The 22435-nt window shown below is 36.4% G+C and overlaps 1 long non-coding RNA gene across 2 annotated transcripts in view; it reads left to right on the top strand.

Moving 5' to 3' along the window:
* The first annotated feature begins 993 nt into the window (after nucleotides 1–993).
* Nucleotides 994–22435, top strand: part of LOC100611687 (uncharacterized) — a 48280-nt gene continuing 26838 nt past the window's right edge. Inside the window, exons 1-3 of one of the 2 annotated variants that reach the window (XR_008537738.2) lie at nucleotides 994–1151; nucleotides 2230–2403; nucleotides 17581–17695. This is a non-coding gene — a long non-coding RNA (uncharacterized LOC100611687). Of the gene's footprint in view, nucleotides 1152–2229; nucleotides 2404–17580; nucleotides 17696–22435 lie in introns of those variants that run through there. The other variant, XR_001721277.4, reaches the window with a different exon arrangement.

The raw sequence follows: 22435 nt of genomic DNA on the forward strand, positions 1-22435 counted from the left end.
GAGAGAAAAGCTTTCACCTCAGACTCTCTAAAACACCGGCTTATGTCTGCCCACCCCTCTGAGAAGTAAACATGATTTGTAAATAAAAGCCACCCTGGGGCTCACATGAGATCAAAATTTATCTCCACAGTTTTCATGTTATTTTATTATCCTAATGTTGCCTTAAGACTCTCAAAAATAACACTTTAAAAGATCCACATTTCTCATATCTAAAGGAAGTTTGTTATTCCTTTGTTTGCACCCTACCTTGTTAGAAAAAGGATTGGAGGAAGCTTTCTGTGATACAAAAGATGAAAGGATGAAAGAAAGAAAGAAAGAAAGAAAAAGGGAAAGAGAGAGAGGGAGAGAGAGAGAAAGAAAAAGAAAGGAAGGAAGGAAGAGAGAGAGAAAGAAAGAAAAAAGGAAGGAGGGAAGGAAAGAAAGAAAGAAAGAAAGAAAGAAAGAAAGAAAGAAAGAAAGAAAGAAAGAAAGAAAGAAAAAAGAAAGAAAGAGAAAGAAAGAAAGAAAGAAAAAGGATCAGATCAGGTCAGAGAAAAAACAATGGTTAAAAAAATAACTTGTCACTAGGGTAAGAATAACATGCATAATGCATTTTTTAATGTCCTGAGAAACTGAGCTGTATATTTGTTTCATAACTCCCCAGCTTCCACAGCAAAAATAGAGAACTGATAATTATCACTATTTTTATTCTTTATGGTTGCTCAGGGGGAAAATTTTTAAAGGGGACATTAGTGGAATAAGGTTACCCTTCTGTCACTCACATTTGATTACTCATAGACTTTTCTATTTGAAGATGCATTAAGGAAAATTTTCCTTGCAAACAGATGTTGTCAAATGAATTGACCAACATGCATACCTGCCAAGTGCCCAGCATCCTCAAGTGCCTATAGGACATTAACTCCAGTAGCCTGTGTAGCAAAGTAGAATAAAAATAAAGTTACTGGGAATTCAGGATTGATAATATCTCTGATTTGTATATTTCTGCAGCAGTCAGTCTCTTTCAAAATATGGGAACAGCAAGTTAAAATAAACTGTCTTATTGGCAGAACAGAGTGTGATCATGAGATACCATTCAGCTTTTATGCTGATTCATCAGCTCACAGTGAAACGAGCTTGCATGAGAGCATCCCAGGACCACTGAACATTCAGAGGTATGTCCTCGCATCTTAATTTTTTTAAGGTAAAATGAGATTTTCATAGAATAAGGATACAGCTGATAAATAGCAAGTCTAAAATTACATATACACTAGCCTACATTTAAGAATATCTTGGCTAATTATTCCTAAGTCATTGATGTTTTTGTTTGTCTTTGTTTTTTACTATTTATTTCCTTTGCTTTACAGCTTTATTGAGTCATAATTGATGTAAATAAACCATCCATATTTAAAGTGTATTATTGATGAGTTTTGACATAATATACTTCCATGAAACCATCTTCAGTCAATGTAATGAAACTTTATATCACTCTCAGAACTTTCTCTTACCTCTTTCACACTCTAATTATTGTTTTTAACCTGCCTGTTTCTATTATATAGCAAATAATTTGCTTTTTAGAATCAAGTTCCTTATGATGCAATGAATATTTGTCATTTGCTCTTTTGAACTGTGTTTGATGATTCTGTGACTTTTGTAGGTATCACAAAAGGGATTTACTTTCATGCAGAAAACTTAGGCTCAGCAAATGAATCCATATTTATGAATTTATGATGGGCTGAAATGGTAGGAAGAACTGGCCAGTCTCTCTTGGACAAGAGTAGAACATTTAAAATGAAGTGGAGGTGATGGTAATGGGGGTGGGGTTGTACCACTTCAGTATAAGGAAACTGCAAAGAAAAAAAACCCACCTGATTACTATGGCGGGGGTCGGTTCATGATTACATCATGAAAGGGGCAAATAGTTTAGAATATGCTAGGGGCTGGTGAAGAATTAAAGAAAAAAAGAGGGAAGAATGAAAGGGGGTAAGGGAAGAAGGGGAAAAGGGAAGGAACAAATAAGATATTAAGAGTAAAGGGGAAAAGACAAACAGAGAATATTGCAGTAGGGCTTTGAGCTAAAAGACATACAGTGACTTTTGTGATAAAGAAACCAAAGAAGGTCGTGAAATGGGTATCCAAAAAAAAAAAAAAAAAAAAAAAAAACGGGCAGCCTGTGGCGCTGCGGCTGGATAAAGAACATCAGGGACAGGAAGGCTGTAATAAGATTCCACCACCATCTCTGCCCATCACTAGGGCGGGAGGCAGAGAAAAACTTCCCCTACTCAAGAAAAAGAAGCTATTTTTGTCAAGTTAAATGAGCCTGAACCTGCAGAGCTGAATTGGCAGATGAATATTGCTAATTGGTGCAGTTTCTTCGGTGCAGGAAAGAGTTTCCAATCAGACCGGCGATTCATCGGCCACATGAAGGTAATTTATTAATAAAAGTGAACTGAAGTTTCAGAATCCTTGATAATGATGAGCTCATGGTCCTTCGCCTCCCTTCCCTTCCCTAGAAAGGACACCCTACAACAATGATGCCTCAGTGATATCTTCTCCAGCCCATTCCATATGTGGCAACATTTCAAGTGGTTTTTTTTTTTCATTAGGAATTTCTACATTTAGTTGTCAAATCAAGCTGCTCTAAATGCCTAATTGTGATTCTCCCTTCATCAACAGACTTTTTGAGGAGTTCCTGATTCAAAGTAACCAGGAAAGTCTGCTAACTGCAGCTTAATTCTGAAAAGTGAAGGGGAAAACAAAACAGGAGAAACAGTCTCCCTTTAAAAAAAAATTAACTTTATTTTACGGTTTAATAAATTTGACAAATGTATCCTCCTATGTAACCATAACCACATTAAGACATGGAGAATTGACATCACCCCAAAGAATTCTGGTTTCCTTTGCAGTAACCACTCTCCCCACCCCTGGTCATAGACAGCCACTGGTCTCCTTTCTGTCATTGTAGATTAGTATTGCCTTTTCTAGAATTCCATATAAATGAAGTTATCTGATGGCTTTTTAAAAAGTCAGTTGAACGTTTTTTGAGATTCAATCTGTGTTGCTGTATGTACATCATTAGTCCATGCTTTTCATGGCCGAGTAGTATTCTATTATATAAACGTACTCCAATATGTGTATCCATGGGCATTTGGGTTGTTTCTGTTTTAGCCCATTAAAAATCAGATGGCTATGGGTATTAGTGTCCACGTATTTGTGTGGACATATGTTCTCATTTCTCTTGGGTAAATGCCTGGGGGTGGGATTGCTGTGTCATATAGTAAGTGTATTTTTAACTTTGTAAGAAACCATCAGCTGTTTTCCAAACTGACTGTACCACTTTACATTTCCATCAGTAATGCCTGAGATTTCTAGTTGCTCCAAACCAGAGCCACTGAAATGGGTATAAAGTGGTATCTCATTGTTTTAATCACATTTTCCTAATGACTAGTAATGTTAAGTGTTTTTTCATGTGTTTATTGGCCATTCGTGAATTTCTTTTTGTGAAATGTTTGCAAAATCTTATGCCCATTTTTAAAAATAGGGCCATTTTGTAACTGTCCAATGGGTTCTCCTTGCCTGCTGCCCAAGTAAAGGTGATTTATCAAGGAGTTTGTCCTTTGCATGCCCAGGTAAAGGAATTGCAGTAGAGAGGGCTTAATTCACTCAGAGCCACCTGAATGGGAGACTGGAGTTTTACTACTCAAATCAGTCTCCCTGAAAATTTTGAGACCGGGGTTTTTAAAGGATAATTTGGCAGACAGGAGGCCAGGTACTGGAGAGTGCTGATTGGTTAGGTCAGAGACGAAATCACAGGGGATCGAAGTGTGTTTTTCTTGTTGTCTTCTGTTCCTGGGTGGGATTGCAGAACTGGTAGAACCAGATTACTGGTCTGTGTGCTAGCTGGTGGATCAGAATGCAGGGTCTGGAAAGTATCTCGAGCACCAGTCTTAGGTTTTACAATAGTGATCTTATCCCTAGGAGCAATTGGGGAGGTTCAGCATCTTGTGGCCTCTGGCTGTATGACTCCAGAACATAATTTCTAATCTTGTGGCTAATATATTACTCCTATAAAGGCAGTCTGGTCCCCAGGCAAGATGGGAGTTGATTTTGGGAAAGGGCTGTTATCTTTGTTTCAAAGTTAAACTATAAACTAAGTTCCTTCCAAAGTTAGTTCAGCCTATGACCAGGAATGAACAAGGGCAGCTTGGAGTTTAGAAGCTAGGTGGAATCAGGTTAGATTTCTCTCAGCGTCATAATTTTCTCACTGTTATAATTTTTGCAAAGGTAGTTTCAATTGGTCTTATTATTGAGTTGTGAGAGTTCTTTATATATTATATATTATTTCTTTTTTTTTTTTTTTTGAGTCAGGGTCTTGCTCTCTCACCCAGGCTAGAGTACAGTGGTGCAATCATGGCTCACTGCAGCCTCAAACTCCGGAGCTCAAGGGTTCCTCCCACCTCAGCTTCCTGAAGTGTTAGAGTTACAGGCATGAACCATGGTGCTTGGACAATATATTCTTTGGTCTCTTTCATGTAACTGAATTTAAAATTTTGATGAAGTTCAGTTTCTCCATTTTTTGTAGTTTGTCCTTTGTGTGACCTGAAAACTTTGCCCACCCCATAATTGTGAAGATCATTGTCTATAATTTCTTTTAGAATTTTTATGGTTTCAGCTTTTAAACTTAGACCTATACTCCATTCTGAGTAAATTTTTGCATGAGACATGAGGGACTCATTGAGGTTCTTTTTATTTAATCAATGTCTATTCAGTGATTTGGGCACTGTTTATTGGAAAGACCATCCTAACTGAATTACCTTGCTGCCTTTATAAACAATGAGTTGACCTGTGGTCTACAGGTCTATCTATATGCAAATACTGCATTATCTTGATTACTGTTTGCATTAGTCAGTTCTAATTAGTCAGTTGGCTGCCAAAAGAAATACTTGAGACTGGCTATTTATAAAGAAAAGAGCTTTAATTGGCTCATGACTCTTCAGGCTGTACAGGAAGTATAGCGGCTTCTGCTACTGGAGAGGCCTTAAGAAACTGAAAATCATCATGGAAGGCCAAGGGGAAGCAGGCTCATCTTACATGGCCAGAGCAGGAGCAAGAAGGGAGGAGGGGAGGTGCCACACACTTTTAAACAACCAGATCTTGTGAGAACTCACTCACTATACGGTACCAAGTGGGGATGGTGCTAAACCATTCATGAGACCTTCTCCCCAAGATCCAGTCACCTCCCACTAGGCCCCATCTCCAACACTGGGGATTACAATTCAACATGAGATTTGGTGGGGACACATGTCCAAACCATATCACTGTTACCATACAGGACATCTTGAAATCAGATGGTTATATCTTGAATTTTTATTCTTTTTTTAACTCAAAATTATTTTGACTATTCTATGTTCTATGTTCTTAGCATTTCTGTATAAATTTTAGGGTCAATTTGCCAATTTCTACATCAGAAGACTGTTGGGATTTTGATTAGCATATCGTTCAACCTATAGACCAATTTGAGTAGAATTGACATCTTAACATATTGAGTTTCTTGTTCCATGAACATAGTATATATCTACACTTGTTTATGTTATCTTTAATTTCTTTCAACATGTTTTGAAGTTTTTAAAGCACAGATCTTGCAAATATTTTATTCTTAAATAGCTCATATTTTTAGATAATATGCTAAATAGTGTAGTTGATCAAATTTTATTTTCCAATTGTTATTACCAGTATATAGAAGCACAACATAGTTCTTATATTAAATTGAACCCTATGACTTTGCCAAGGTCATTCGTTCTAGTAGATTTTTGAAGTTTTCTTATGATTTTCTATATAAATGATCATGATGTATACAAAGATATACATTTTTATTTCTTTCTACAACTGTATGCATTTTATTAATTTTTAAATTTTAAACATTTAATTTTTGTGGATACATAGTAGGTGTACATATTTCTGGACTATATGGGATATGTTGATACAGGCAAACAGTGTGTAATAATCACGTCAAGGCAAATGGGGTAACCATCACCTCAAGCATTTATCCTTTGTGTTACAAACAATCCAATTATACTCTTTTAGATATTTAAAATGTACAATTAAACTATTTTGACTATAGTCACTCTTTTGTGCTGCAAATACAAGATCTTATTCATTGTTTCTAACTATTTCTTTGTATCCATTATTCATTCCCACGTCCCCCTCCCAATCCCCCAACTACTCTTCCCAGCCTCAGGAAACCATCCTTTTACTCTGTCTCCATGAGTTTGATTGTTTTAATTTTTAACACCTACAAAGAAGTGAGAACATGCAAAGTTTGTCTTTCTGTGCCTGGCTTATTTTACTTAACATGATGACCTCCAGTTTTATCTACGTTGTTGCAAATGACTGGCTCTCATTCTTTTCTATGGCTGAATAGTACTATATTGTATGTGTGTACCACATTTTCTTTATCCATCCTTCTGTTGATGAACATTTAGGTTGCTTCCAAATCTTGGCTATTGTGGATAGTGCTGCAATAACCATGGGAGTGCAGATATCTCTTGGATATACTGATTTTCTTTCTTTTGGATATATATCTAGCAGTGAGATTGCTGGATCATATGCTGGTAGCTCTATTTATAGTTTTGTGAGGAACCACCAAACAGTTCTCCATAGTGGTTGTTCTAATTTACATTACCACAAACACTGTACTGGGGTTTCCGTTTCTCCACAATTTTGTCAGCATTTGTTATTGTCCATCATTTGGATAAAAGTCATTTTAACGGGAGTGAGATAATATCTTATTGTAGTTTTGATTTGCATTTCTCTGATTCTTAATGCTATTGAGCACCTAGTCATATACTTGTTTGCTATTTGTATATCTTCTTTGGAGAAATGTCTATTCAAATCTTTGCCCAGTTTTTAATTGGATTATTAGATTTTTTTTTCCTATAGAATCGTTTGAGCTCCTTATATGTTCTGCTTATTAATCCCTTGTCAGGTGGGTAGTTTGCAAATATTTTCTCCCATTCTGTGTGTTATCTCTTCATTTTGTCTATTGTTTCCCTGCTGTGCAGAAGCTTTTTAAATTGATGTGATCCCATTTGTCCATTTTTGCTTTAGTTGCCTGTGCTTGCAGGGTATTACTCAAGAAATCTTTGCCCACTCCAATGTCACGCAGAATTTTCCCAATGTTGTCTTGTAGTCATTTCATAGTTTTAGGCCTTAGATTTAAGTCTTCAATCCATTTTGATTTCATTTTTGTATATGGTGAGAGATAGGGATCTAGTTTCATTCTTCTGCATATGGATATTCAATTTTTCCAGCTCCATTGATTGAAGAGACTTTTTCCCCCATGTATATTTTTGGCACCTTTATTGTCAATAAGTTCACTGTAGAAGTCTGGATTTGTTTCTGAGTCCTCCATTCTGTTCCACTGGCCTCTATATCTGTTTTTTTTTTTGTGAGTGCCATGCTGTTTTGGATACTATAGCTCCACAGTATCATTTGAATCAGGTAATGTAATTCCTCAGTTTTGTTCTTTTTGCTCAGGACAGCTTTGGCTATTCTGGGTCTTTTGTGGTTTTATATAGATTTGAAGATTGATTTTTCCATTTCTGTGAGAAAGTCATTGATATTTTGATATGGATTGCAATGAATCTGTAGTTTGCTTTGGGTAGTATGGATATTTTAACAATTTTGATTCTTCCAATCCATGAACATGGAATATCTTTCCATTTTGTGTGTGTGTGTCCTCTTCAATTTTTTGCATCAATGTTTTGCAGTTTTCATTGTAGAGATCTTTCACTTCTTTTGTTAGTTAATTCCAGGGTATTTTATTTGTAGCTATTGTAAATGGGACTACTTTCTTGATTTTTTTTTCAGATTATTTGCTGTTGGTATATAGCAATGCTACTGTTTGTTGTATGTTGACTTTATATCCTATAATACTGAATTTGTTTATCAGTTCTAATACTTTTTGGTGGAGTCTTTGGGTTTTTCCAAATGTAAGATCATATCTTCTGCAAACAAGGAAAGAAAGATCCTTTGAATTTCTGTGGTATTGGTTTAGTGTCTCTGGTTGTAATGTCTTTTTCATTTTTGATTTTATTTATTTGGGTCTTCACTCTTTTTTTCTTAGTTTGGCTAAAGCTTTTTCAATTTTGTCTATCTTTTCAAAAAGACAAACTTTTTGTTTTATTGATCTTTTTATTGTATTTTTCATATCAATTTCATTTGTTTCTGTTCTAATCTTTATTATTTCTGCTCTTCTACCAATTTTGACTTTGGTTTGCTGTTGCTTTTCTAGTTCTTTAAGATGCATCATTAGGTTGTTTATTTGAAGTTTTTCTTATTTTTTCACATAAGCACTGATAGCTACAAACTTCCCTCTTAGTACTGCTTTCACTGCATACCGTAGGTTTTAGTATGTTGTGTTTCCATTATCCTTTGTTTCAAGAAATTTTTCAGTTTATTTCTTAATCTCTTCATTGACCCAGTGATCATCCAGGAACATACTGTTTAATTCCCATGTGCTTGTATAGATTCCAAAATTCCTCTTATTAATTTATAGTTTTATTCCATTTTGATCAGAGAAGATGCTTGTTATTATTTCAATTTTTTTTATGTGTTAAGACTTGTTCTGTGACCTAACATATGGTCTATCCTTGAAAATGATCCATGTGCTGAAAAGTATGCTTCTGCAGTTGTTGGATTAAGTGTTCTGTAAATAATCTTCTAGGTCCATTTTGTTTATAGTGCAGATTAAGTCTGGTATTTCGTTTTTGATTTTCTGTCTGGATGATCTGTCTAATGGGAAAGTGGGGTGCTGACTTTACTAGCTATTATTGTACTGGGGTCTATCTCTTTCTTTAACTCTAATAATAATTGCTTTATATATCTGAGTGCTACAGTGTTGGGTGAATATATATTTAAAATTGTTATATTCCCTTGCTGAATTGACATTTTTATCATTATATAATGACCTTCTTTGTCTCTTCTTATCATATTAGTCTTTAAACCTATTTTGTCTATTTTATCTGATACATGTATAGCTACTCCTGCTCTTTTTTGGTTTCCAGCGGCATGAAATATATTTTTCCTGTAAGCAACACACCATTGTCTTATATTTTAAATCCATTCATCCACTTTATGTCTTTTGATTGGAGAGATTTGTCTGTTTACATTCAGTTTTATTATTGACAAGTAAGGATTTACTCCTGCCATTTTATTATTTGTTTTCTGTTGTTTTGTGGTCTTTTTTTCCTTCTTTTCTTTCTTCCTGTATTCCTTTAAATATAGCTGTTTTTCTCTGCTGATATGTATTAATTTCCTCTTTAAGGCCAATAATTCTTAGGTTTGCCCCTTTTAGGCTATTTTCTAGATCTTGTAGGCATGCTTCATCCTTTCATATTTTTTGTCTCCTCTGTGTATTTTTAAATAGCCTGTCTTCAAGTTTACTAATTATTTCTTCTGCCTGATCAGTTCTGCTGTTAAGACTGATGCATTCTTCAGTATGTGAATTGCATTTTCAACTCCAGAATTTCTGCTTCATTTTTTTAATTATTTCAATGTCTATGTTAACTTTAATAGAATTCTGAATTCCTTCTCTGTTATCTTGAATTTCCTTGAGTTTCTTCAAAACCGCTATTTTGAATTCTCTGTCTGAAAGGTCACATATCTCTGTCTCTCTGGCATTGGTCCCTGGTGCCTTATTTAGTTCATTTGGTAAGGTCATGTTTCCCTGGACAGTCTTAATGTTTGTGGATGTTCCTCTATGTCTGGGCATTGAAAAGTTAAGTATTTATTGTAGTCTTCACAGTCTGGGCTTGTTTGTGCCTGTCCTTCTTGGGAAGGCTTTCCAGGTATTTGAAGGGACTTGAGTGTTGTGATCCAAGTTTTTGGTCACTGAAGCTGTATGTGCATTAGGGAGCACTCCAAGCTCAGTAATGCTGTGATTCTTACAGACTCCGAGAGGTACGGACTTGGTAATTTTGGATAAGATCCAGAAAAATTATCTGGATTGCCAGGCAAAGTCTCTTGTATTCTTCTCTTACTTTCTCCCAAACAAACTCTCTCTCTCTCTCTCTCTGGTGAGCTGCTCTCTGGTGAGCTGGGGGCGAGGTAACACAAGCACCCTTGTGGCTACCACCACTGAGACTGTGCTGGGTCAGACCTGAAACTAGCAGAGCACTGGGTCTTTCCCAAAGCCTGCCATCACCACTACTTGGTGGTGAAGCCAGGCAGTCTTGTGTCCTTCCCTTCAGGAAGATCCCCCCAGGCCTCAGGCAGGTCCAGAGATGCCATCCAGGAGCCACTGAAACTTCAGAAATGTACTTGGTGCTCTATTTTACTGTGACTAGGCTGGCACCAAAATCACAGGATAAAGTCCTTCTCACTCTTCCCTCCCCTTTCCCCAGACAGAGGCATCTCTCCCCATGTCCACCACCACAAGTTCATGGGGATTTCTGCCAGGGTACCACTAATGTTCACTTAAGGTCCGAGGGCTCTTCAGTCAGCTTGTGGTGAATGCTGCCAGGCTTGAGACTCACCTTTCAGGGAAGTGGGCTCTCTTCTGGCCCAGAGTAGGTCCGCAAATGCCATCCAAGAGTCAAGGCCTGGAATTGGGAACCCGAAGAGTCTACTTGATATTCTTTTTCACTGTGTCCAAGCTGGTACCTAAGCTGCAAGGCAAAGTCCCCTTTATTCTTCCCTCTGCTTTTTCTCAAGCAGAAGGAGTCTCTCTTCATAACCACCACAACTGTGAATATGCTAAGTCACACCTGAAACCAGCACATCTCAGAGTCTCACTCAAGGCCCATGGCATGTACTACCTGGTTACCACTGCTGATTTTTCAGGGCCCAAGGGCTCTTTAGTCAGCAGAGGATGAATCCTTCCAGAACCGGATCCTTCCCTTCAAGGCAGCAGTCTACCTTCTGGCTGAGTGTGTGTCTAGAGATATTGTCCAGGAGGTAGGACATGGGTGGGAGGCTTTACGACTCTGTCCAGTGACCTATCCTACTGTGGCTGAGCTGTTATCTAAGATGCAAGACAAAATCTTCTTTACTCTTCCTTGTCCTCTCTTCAAGTGGAAGGAAGGGATCTCTTTTGGAGCTGTCAGCTGTGCTGCCTGGGGTTGGAGGATGGGCAGTGTAAACACTCCCTGGCCTCCCTGGCTGGTGTCTTGCTAAATCACGTGCCCCCCATGTCCAATGGCTACAAGCCCAGCTCAGCACTAAGACTTGCCTAGGATTTGCAGTCCTTGTGGCCTAGCCCGCCTTTCAAGTTTATTTAGAACCCCAGAGCACTTAAACCCAGGGTGGCAAGGCTTGTGGTATTTCAAGTTACAACTGCTGGAATGGGCAATTCCCCTCTGGCTACAGCTGGTCTAAATACTCCTTCCATGTTAATTGGCTGAGTTCTGCCTGGTGTTGGCAGCACTAAGTTCTAATGCCAACTCCCACAGTCACTACACTCTCCTTCCCAAAGCACAGAGTTTTGCCTCTATGCCATGTGGCTGCTGCCAGGAGATGAGGGAGGGTTGGTGTTGGCAATACAAGACTGTCTTTCCTACCCTGTTTAGTGCCTCTTTCAGTAATATGAAGTTAAAATCAGGTACTGTGATTGCTTGCCTGATTTTGGTTCTTATGAGGGTGTTTTTTTGTGTAGATTGTTGTTAAATTTGGTGCTTCTCCAGGGAGGACAATCAGTGAAGGTTTCTATTTAGCCATCTTGCTCTACTTCCTTTCACATTTTATTTAGTTTGATCCTATTGCATTGACTATGATTTTCGTAAAGTGTTGAAATGGTGACAATGGTATCTTTGTTTTTCTTCCTCATCTTGGTTTTTCACCATTAAGTATGATAATGACTATGAGATTTTATCATTATCCTTTATCATATTGTGAAAGTCACCTTCTCTTCTTAGTTTTCTGAAAGTTCTTAGAGAATTAGTGTTAAATTTTGTCAGATAATTTTCTGCATATATGAAGATAATTGTGTGTAATTTTTTCTCCTTTGTTTTGTTAATACGGTAATTACATTGGTTTCCAAGCACTAAATTGACCTCTCATTCCTGGAATAAAACCCACTTGGTTATAACATGTTATTTTTCTATATACTACTGGATTCAATTTGCTAAATATTTTGTTAAGAAATTTTACATGTATGTTAATGAGGGATATTGGTCTGTAATTTCATTTTCTTGCACAATGTTTGCCTATTTTTGGAAATGTCAACCTTGTGAATCAAGCTGGGATAATTCTTTTCTTCTATTTTACAAAACGTCTTGTAAAATATTGGTATTATTATTTTCCTAAATATTTTATAGAATTTACCAATGATCCCACCCGGGTCTGACATTTTCTTTGTGGGAACATTTTCAATTCAAATTTAATTTCTTTAATATGTAAGGGCTATTAAGTTTTTCTATTTCTTTTTATGTAAATTTTGATAATTTTTAAAGGAATTTTTTATTTAATTGAAGATGTCAAACTTATTGGCATAAAATCATTAATAATTAATGTAACATAAAGAAGATCTGTAGTGATGTCTTCTCTGTCATTTATTATATTGCTAATTCATATAATTTCACTTTTTAATTTTCTGGCTAGAAATGTATTTATTAATATTTTACAGATTTTTCTTTTTCTTTCATTTATTTTATCTGTTCATGTTTTGTTTCATTGATTTTTCTGTTCTTATTTTTATTTTTTCTTTCCTTGTATATACTTTGGGTTTACTTCACTCTTTTATTCTATATTCCTGAGATACGAGGTTAAATCATGAGACTGCTCTTTTTTTCTAACTTAGCATTTAAAAGTTACAAATTTCCTTCTATATGCTTCTTTACCTGCATCCTACAAATTTTGATGCATTAAGTTTTCTATCATTTTTCAGTTTAAAATTTATTTTCTGATTTTCCCTTGTTATTTCTTCTTTGACCCATGGACTATTTAAATGTGTGTTGTTTAATATCAAAATTTAAGAGAACTGAAAGATATGTTTCTGCTTCCAATTTATAGTTAATTGCATTGTGATCAAAGAATATTTTCTATAAGACTTCAATCCTTTTATATATGCCAAGATTTATTGTAGAGCTCAACAGATAGTTTATCCTAGCCAATATTCTATATTAACTTTGAGAAATATACATTCTACTTTTGTTAGGCTAAGTTGATTGACAATTTTGCTCTAGACTTTTAAGCATTTATTGATTTTCTTTGTCTTCCTGCTCAATGAATAACATAAAGAGATTTGTTGCAATTTACAATTATCTATGTGTATTTATTTCTCCTTTTAGTTCTGTTTAGTTATTTCCATGTATTTTGAAGCTCTATTTTTAGGCAAGGTGCATACACATTTAGAAATATGATATTTTATTCAAGCATGAACTCCTTTATCAGTATAAAATGTCCCTTTTATGTCTGGCAGTATTTATTGACCCAAAGTCTACTTTGACTGATATTAATATAGCCACCCCCACTTTCTTATCACTCATATTTGCATGGTAAATATTTTCCATCCTTTTACTTTTAGCCTGTCTATGTCTTTTTAATTTAAAGTATATTTTTTATAGATAGTTTATAGTTGGGTCTTGCCTTTTTATCCAGACTGACAATCTGTGCTTTTAACAGAAATATTTAGACCATGTATATTTAGTGAGGCTCTCAATATGGTGAATGTATCATCTTACCATTTGTTTTCTATTTGTAACATCTGTATTTCCTTCCTTCTTTTCTCATGTGCTGCCTTCTTTTGGATTAATTATATTTCTTTAGTATTCCATTTTATCCATGTATTAGTTTATTAGGTTTACTCTTTTGATATTTTTTAAATGGCTGCCTTAGGGTTTCTCATATGCATCTTTAACTTACTAGAGTCTACTTTTAATGATAATTCAATTCTCCCTGGCCATTGTGTTGTTATACATATTATTTCTACATATGTTATAAACCTAATAATAAATACAGTGTTAATATTTTTGCCTTAAATATTTGATATTTTTGCCTTAAATAATTGATATTTTAAAAAATATAAAAAGAAATAAAAATGTACTACATATTTATTATTTCTTACACTCTTCTCTTTTCAATATTTTCATCTGATATCATTTTCCTCTGCCTGAAGAAACTCTTAGAGGGCGGATATTCTGCTAATGAATTATCTGAGCATCTTATTTATCTGAAAAATCCTTTATTTTGTCTTCAGTTTTGAAGGATATTTTTGCTGCATATGAAATTCTTGGTTGATGGTTTTTGTTTGTTTTAACATTTAAAGATATGTTCCACTGTCTTCTAGCTTGCTTGGAAATATCCACAGTCTTTTTATCTTTGTTCCCCTGTACACAATGCCTGTACCCCAGCAACTGGCTGCTCTTCAGGTTTCTCTTACTCAGTGTTTTTAAACAATTTGTGGCATGCCATGGTTTAGTTTTCTTTGGGTGTTTATTCTGCTGGGAATTTGTTGAGCTTCTTAGATCTGTGGCTTTGTAGTTTTAATCAAATTTATACTTTTTTGGCTGTAACTTAAAAAGATGTTTTCTGTACACCTCGATTTTATGGGGCTGAAGTTGCACGTGTTTCACTGCTTGATACTATCCCACGAGAAACTGAGATAGTTGTTATGTTTCTTTTTATCCTCTCTTATTTCCATTTGAATAGTTTCTAAAGCTATGTATTCAACTTCACTTTTTTATTATTTATGTTATTATAATTATTATTATTATTTTGAGATGGAGTCTCACTCGGTTGCCAGGCTGGAGTGCAATGGCACAATCTCGGCTCACTACAACCTCCGCCTGCTGGGTTCGAACGATTCCCCTGCCTCAGTCTCCCAAGTAGCTGGGACTACAGGTGCATGCCACCACACCCAGCTAATTTTTTTTTTTTTTTTTTTTTTGTATTTTAGTAGAGACGGAGTTTCACCATATTGACCGGGATGGCCTCAATCTCATGACCTTGTTATCTGCCTGCCTGGGCTTCCCAAAGTGCTGGGATTATAGGCGTGAGCCACCGTGCCCAGCCTGCTTTTTTTTAGTGCTCAATCTGCTGTTTATTGCATCCAGTAAAAATTTCATTTCAAATATTGTATTTTTCAGCTCTATAAATTTTATTAATTTCTTTAAAAATATATTTCCCATATATTATCTCATGATGTTTATATTTTCCTTTAAGTCTTTTAACGTATTTACAACAAATATTTTAAAGTCCTCATCTGTTAATATCATCATTGTCTTTTCTGGATCATTGACATATTTTCTGCAAATTATGAATACATTTTATTGCTCCTTCATGTGCCTAGTAAACTTTTATTGGAAGCTAAGCTTAGTGATTAGTATGATGTTGAGTGCTAGATTTTGTTGTCTTTAAAGAGTGTTGGACTTTTTCTCAAATGCACTAAAATTACTTGGGGATATGCTGAATTATTTTGAGGCTTGTTTTAAAACTATATTGGGGCAGATATAATGTTGCCTTTACCCTAGGCATCATTTCACTCTACTACTAAACCATGACCTCTCAAGGGACTCTACCGAATGTTCCAGTTGTTCACTTCACTCTGACTGGTTGAAAGCTGAATATCTCCTCCCACCCTGTATGAACTGTGGGAATTATTTAGCATACATGTCCCATCCCATTCTTTTCTCAGTCTCATGGAATGTTACCCTTTGTATGTGTCATTTAGTACTCCACAATACTAAGGTGACCTCCATACATATATATGCAACTCTTTCTCTGCATACCCTTTTCCTGTCTGGTTCTTCACACTGCAAATTCCAGTCACCTCAACCCCTGCAGACTCTGATCCCTATTTTCTCAACTCAAAAAGACCGTGTTCTCCTTAAGTTTCTCCTGCCTGGATGGCTGCCCAGAAAAAGCCTCCAGGCAGAAAGCCAGGGTGACGGTCAGGTTCATTTTCTTGTTTCTCTTCTTTCAAGGATATCCATGTTATACTGCTTTTGGTCCAATGTCTGAAAACAGCTTTCTAGTTGTTTATGGTAGGATATTAAATCTGGTACCAGTTACTCCATCATGACTTGAGTGAAACATTTGTTTTCAAAAAGATAAAATGTATAGAGTAACATAATTGAGGATATGGCAAGTATAGTCAAATAGTAATTGCTTGTGCTTTTTTCAACTGTACAATAGAACTAAAGTAGGTTTTATCCTACAATTTTATATAATCCCCAATAGAACTCCGTTACTTCCACTAAAAATTCCCTGTAATGTACAGGGAACCAGGTCTAGACACTTTAATAAGAGTTAAAGATACGTACTTCTATTGTATATTTGCATTTAGAGTATCTTTTTATACTTTGTTAAGCAATTTTATTTTGTCATAAAGCGAGACCCCCACCAAGGACAGATTTTATTGTTCTACTTTATAATGGACAGGGGAATGTCTAATTCCTACTCGACATATAAAGAAGAGTTTTTCTTCCTGTCTTTGCCTTTTTGCTTTCCATTGGATTAATCTTCAATGAATATTTCAAGGTCCAACTCAAGTCTCTTTCTCTAGGGAGTCTTACCCAACTATTTTAACCCTGTTTTAGTTATGATAAAGCTAAACAGTTGCCAAAAAAAAAAAAAAGAGAGAGAGAGAGAGACCATAAAACACAGCACCTTGAAGTATATGGAAATGTCTCTCTCAGCTATCAGTTTGAAGGTTAGCAGTGCATGGTAAGCAAAGCAGCTCTTTCCAAGGCTCCTCTCAAGCCATCATGTCATAACCCCTTAGATACAATCCCTACATGGTCAAAGGTGGATTGCTGCCACTTTTTTTAGTAGTAGTTATGTAGTTTCTTTTTCTCTTTTTTTTATAATTTTAAGTTTCACGGTACAAATGCAGGATGTGCAGGTTTGTTACATAGGTAAACGTGTGCCATGGTGGTTTGCTGCACCTATCAACCTATCACCTAGGTATTAAGCCCAGCAAGCATTTGCTATTTTTCCTAATGCTCTCCTTCACCCTCATCCCTGACAGGCCCTACCGTGTGTTGTTCCCCTCCCTGCGTCCATGTGTTCTCATGATTCACTTCCCACGTAGAAGTGAGAACATGTGGTGTTTGGTTTTCTGTTCTTGTGTTAGTTTGCTGAGGGTAATGGCTTCCAGCTCCATCCATGTCCCTGCAAAGGACATGATTTCATTCCTTTTTTATGACTGCATAGAATTCCATGGTATATATGTACCACATTTTCTTTATCCAGACTATCATTAATGGGCATTTGGGTTGATTCCATGTCTTTGCTATTGTGAATAGTGCTGCAATGAACAAACCTGTGCATGTATCTTTACAATAGAGTGATTTATATTACTTTGTGTATATACACAGTAATGGGATTGCTGGGTCAAATGGTATTTCTGGTCCTAAATCTTTGGGGAATGGCCACACTGTCTTCCACAATGATTGAAATAATTTATACTCCCACCAGCAGTATAAAAGCATTCCTATTTCTCTGCAACCTCGTCAGCATCTGTTGTTTCTTGACTTTTTAATAACTGCCATTCTGACTCGTGTGAGATGGTATCTCATTGTGATTTTGATTTGCATTTCTCTAATCAGTGAAGTTGAGCCTTTTTTCATATGTTTGTTGTTCTGCCACTTTTTCTTTCTCTTCCAGAACAGCCAGTTGTAAGGGGTAAAATAAATCGGAGAAGAGAACATCCACATGGATTAAGTCCCAAGCTCACCCTTTGTTAGTGAGAATGTAGTCACGTGGCCATACCTACTACAAGGTAGGCTAGAACATATAATCTCATTGGATAGCCATGATATTGCTACATTAACATATAAGAAGGGGAGATGAATTTTGGTGGACAGCTAGCATTCTCCTCATTTAATTCTCCCTTCTCAGTACTCAACTTTGTGTTCAGATCTAGCACAGCAGTCAGCTCTGCTAATCAGACAAGTAAGAGGGGATGCTCAAAGTGGGAGGATCCATTTAATACATTTTTGTCCAAATAGACACATTATTTAAAGAAAAATAAATAAGTTATTGTTATTTGTCTTTGTTTAAATAAGTTATTACGTGTACAAATAGTCAGTAAATCTGATTCTTGCTTGGTGGTTTTCATTATTCCTTTATGTAAAGTTGCATGTTCAATAGGTCTATTAATGAGACTTTCCCCAGTCCAATTTCCATTTAGTATTCATTTCAGATACGCAATAGAGGAATGCAATGTAATTCATTCATTATTACTATAAGTTTGGGGCACAGACAGACCAGATTTAAGTCTTGGTTTTGTCATTTTCAAGCTTTGTGGCTTTGGTGAATTACTTAACTTCTCTGAGCCTCAGGTTTTTGTAACCATACAGTATCTATCTTTCAGAGTATGGTAAAGATTAAATTAGATAACATTTGTAAATACCTAGTAGAGTGTCTGAGCACAGAGTTGGAGCCCAAGAAATTGGGGAAATGCACACACACATACACACACTCATCTTGCTCTCTCGTTCTCTCACTGTTCTCGTTTCTTTGGAATATTGAGTAGTTCACAATGTACACCTACAAGGTACTAGTACACTTTTTATTCTGTTCTGTCACAAAAGTGTAGCTTTTCTTCTGAAGTAGATTTTCCCGAAGTACACGTCCAAGAATAATAATCATCAATTGAGCTTAGAAAAAAATTTCAGATAGCATGAAAGCCAGAAGAGAGATTACTTTTTCCTTTTTTTTTTTTTTTTTTTTTTTTGAGAAATGAAAGAATCTTTTTGGGGATCCAAAAACTAATATTATGTAGTGGTAATAGTGCCTGTCTGAGAATCTTCATATGACTCTGAATTCCACAACTAGCTGTGTGGCCTTGAAAAAAATCACTTGGTGTGCCTGGGCCCTAAAAAGAATAGTAATAATATCCATTTATGAGAATGACTGCACCTAGTAATGTAATTTTATTTTTTTAATTTAGTTGTACAGTCAAGGCTAAAAGAACTTAATTGACTTGTCTAAGGTTTCTGAGCAATGAACCAGTGATTTTCATCCAAATCTACTTTATCCAAAAGTTTTTCTCTTAACCAAATAGGGATATCAGACAAGCTTACCTTCAGGTTCAATAAAGCTCTAAAACTCAATGACTATAAATTTGGGTCAAGGAAAGATCAAAACAGAACACAGTTGCCCAGGAAACACCACAGTGAAAGCTATATTTTTTTGACTAAGGCAAATACATTTGGAGCTCAGCTGTGCCCGTTAGCATGTTAAGATATACAAGGTCTAAAACAACATACTCAGAAGGCTATTCTCTTTTTCTTATACGCATGGGTCAACACAGTTGAAAGCAAGAAAGAATTCCGCGAAAGGTCCATGATTTTGAAATTCCCCTAATCAAACTTACCCACTAATTACTTCCCCACCTTCTAGTGTGGAACCTCTTACATTTATTCTTTATTGCATCCAAGTTTTTGTTTGTCCATCATCTGTCTTCTCTTATTAGACTACTTCCTCCTTGGAGAAAGGTCTATGCTTTAAAAAATTTTCTCCAAGCCCAGAGCTGCTGATTTTCCTTGCAGGCTTGTGTTTTTAAGCATTCTTCCACACTATGGTCCACTTCAGACATCCTTGCTGTCCATTGACTACCTGGCATTGTCACTGATTTCCAAGTTGCAGCCTTTAGCTTTACTTTAATGTGCAATTAATTTACTAAATATTTCACTATAGAAATTTCCAGTAGAACTCAACTGTGGTACCTACACTCGAAATCCACTTGTTTCACCAATAACAAACTGAATATCAGTTTGTGCTCAGCTAAGACAGCCTACTATGCTATCATTTATTTCACCTTCATATTATTATGTACCAGAAAGTGTTCTATGTGCTTTGTACTATTTATCTTATTTAATCCTCATAAAAACTATATACTGTGAACATTATCTGATCTTTGGGGTACTTTGCCTCCTTCATCTCCATTATGGATCTACTTGCCGTTTTTAAATACCTATTTCTAAGTTACCAAGGTTTAAAACTTCATTTGGCTTGTAAACATCTGATTTATTAGAGTATTGTAAACTGTATTGGTATAAACCTCAATTAGTTTAAATCTCACAGTAGCAGCCTAAAGGAAACAACATAAAAAAGGCAACAAACTGCAGTTGTCATCCAGTCAAAATCCAAAAAAGAATAAAATAAAATAAAGAGGGTTTAACATGGGGCTCCGGCTCTAAAGCAATTCATTTGTTTATTTAATCATGCAATATTTCTAATCCAGCCCTAGAGACATGACAACAGATGGGGCGTGTGTTGGGATGAATACCCAAGCGAATATGTTCTGTTTGAGAGCTGTCATGCAGGAGTTAGTGGAGAGGATTTTAAAAATCTTAAAATTAATATGTCTCCCTCTCTTTACACCCTCCCCCAAACTTAGTATGTATCCTTTGTGACATTACCAATAGATAAACTCTAAGGAAAAGGGGCAGTTAGTGCACTATGAAAGCCATCATTTGGAGGGCATCCTCCCCAGAAAAACTTCAGTTCAAAGTTGAGTCTCAGGAAGATGTACACCAAGGTCATGAAACATTATGCACAGACAGGGAACAGCTCTGCTATTGCTCGTAACACCAGGCTTGAAATTTGAGTTCAACCAAGGTTGAGCACTGCTGTAAATTCCCCTGGTGAAAAAATGTGCACAGTGCCTTCTCATTTGTGAAATATTTTCACATCTTTTACCAAAGAACGGGAGCTCTTGCTCATGGTCATCACTAAACCCAAGATTAAAACAATGCAGCAGTCATTTAATGCTGAACAGTAAAAAAATACACATGTAAATAAAGTTAACAGGCAGAGAAATACTGCAATGAAGAACAGTGTAGCATTATAGGTGTCTAAATATGCACAGCTTGCAGGAAAATAATAAACAGAACAAATGCTAAGGGGAAGTAATCCATCTTCCTTAATTAAAAAAAATTACTGTCTCCATCTATCTACCTATCTACCTACCTACCTAATTTCACAAAAGATTTGAGGCAATATTACACAATATTCATAGTTATATACATTTAAAAAATCAGAGTTAGGGAAACTATCAACAAAGAGAAAGATAGGGTCAGGTTAATGATTGGGACAAGGACAGCCTCATGCCAATAATTCCAACACCTTGGGAGGCTGAAGTGGGAGGATAGCTTTAGCCCAGAGGTTCAAGACATCCTGGGTAACAAAGCAAGACTCTGTCTCTACAAACAAAAATTAAAAATTATCCAAGTGTGGTGGCACATGCCTGTAGTCCCAGCTACTAGGGAGGCTGAGGTAGGCGGATAGCTTGAGCCCAGGAGTTCAAGGCTGCAGTGAGCTATGTTCACAACGCTGTACTCCATTCTGGGTGACAAAGCAAGACCCTGTCTCTAAAAATAAATAAATAAATAATCAATCAATACATATAAAGAAAGATTGGAACAGATCTCCAAATGTCTTAGTGCATCTGTAGAAAGGTTATGCCAGTTTATCAACAAAAGGAACATCTTTTCCTTACACTTAAGCTTGAAATAAATTTCTTACATGAAATTTAAAATAGAGCACTGAGTGACACAGTAGATGACATTCTTAACCACTGATTTCCACAAGCAGAGCAACAAAGTGTGGAGAGCTTTTTCCTTCTAGTATCCCTGAAAGTCAGCTGAGACCTGTTGCCAAACTACAAGTGTGTAGGATGGCAAAACAATGTCGTTTCACTCTGCAGGTCTCTTAGCTCCAGTTTTATCCAGGGGTAAATTCTAGTATTTCTGGCTGAATCATATTTTTCAATTTTACATAAATGTCAGATCTTTCTTTGGAGACTTTTGATGAAAATCTGAGCTGCTGACAGGCCAAGATTACTTTCCTTCGGAATGGAGGTATGGGTGAGAAATGTGTGAAAGTATAGCCTTTAAAGGTGATGACATCTGATAATAGGACATTTTGTAAAAATGGAGGCACCTAACCAGGACTTTGAACAGAAAGGACCAGCATCCTATCTGTCTCCCAAGCCTTGCTCGTAGAACATGAACAAATAGGCAGCTGGCCTCTGGTGAAAGGCCTGAAACAAGTTTGATGTGTTCTGCTGACATCTGAAGGTGAAAAGGCCTCTAATGGCCTAACTGCAAGTTCCTCTCCCTACTCTGCCCCGCTAAATAAGGTCCTCCATCCAAACAACACTCCTTATAGAGAAGACCAGGACGAGGGATAAGTTCTTGCTTATCCCTGAGTAGCAGGTTTCCCTTCTCTGCCAGTTAATGGAGTTATTTGCAGGCTGATCACATCCTCATGCAAGAACCAAGGGCACCCCACCCTCTTACTACTACAAAGTCAGCCTCCCAAGACCCCTGGTTGTTCCTGCTGTTTCCAAGTGCAACCTCCATGTGGCCCTGCATAGTGATCAAGACATGGCCCTAAAGTGACACCCTCAAGGATACTGAAACAGCCTGGCCACTTTCTTTAGCCATCAAAAGGCATCCACACTACCGGGGTAATATCAAATGTCTGTACTCATTCACTTCTGTGATTCCAG

The sequence above is a fragment of the Pan troglodytes genome, chromosome 8, assembly GCF_028858775.2.
Source record: "Pan troglodytes isolate AG18354 chromosome 8, NHGRI_mPanTro3-v2.0_pri, whole genome shotgun sequence".
NCBI classification, from domain to species: Eukaryota; Metazoa; Chordata; class Mammalia; order Primates; family Hominidae; genus Pan; species Pan troglodytes.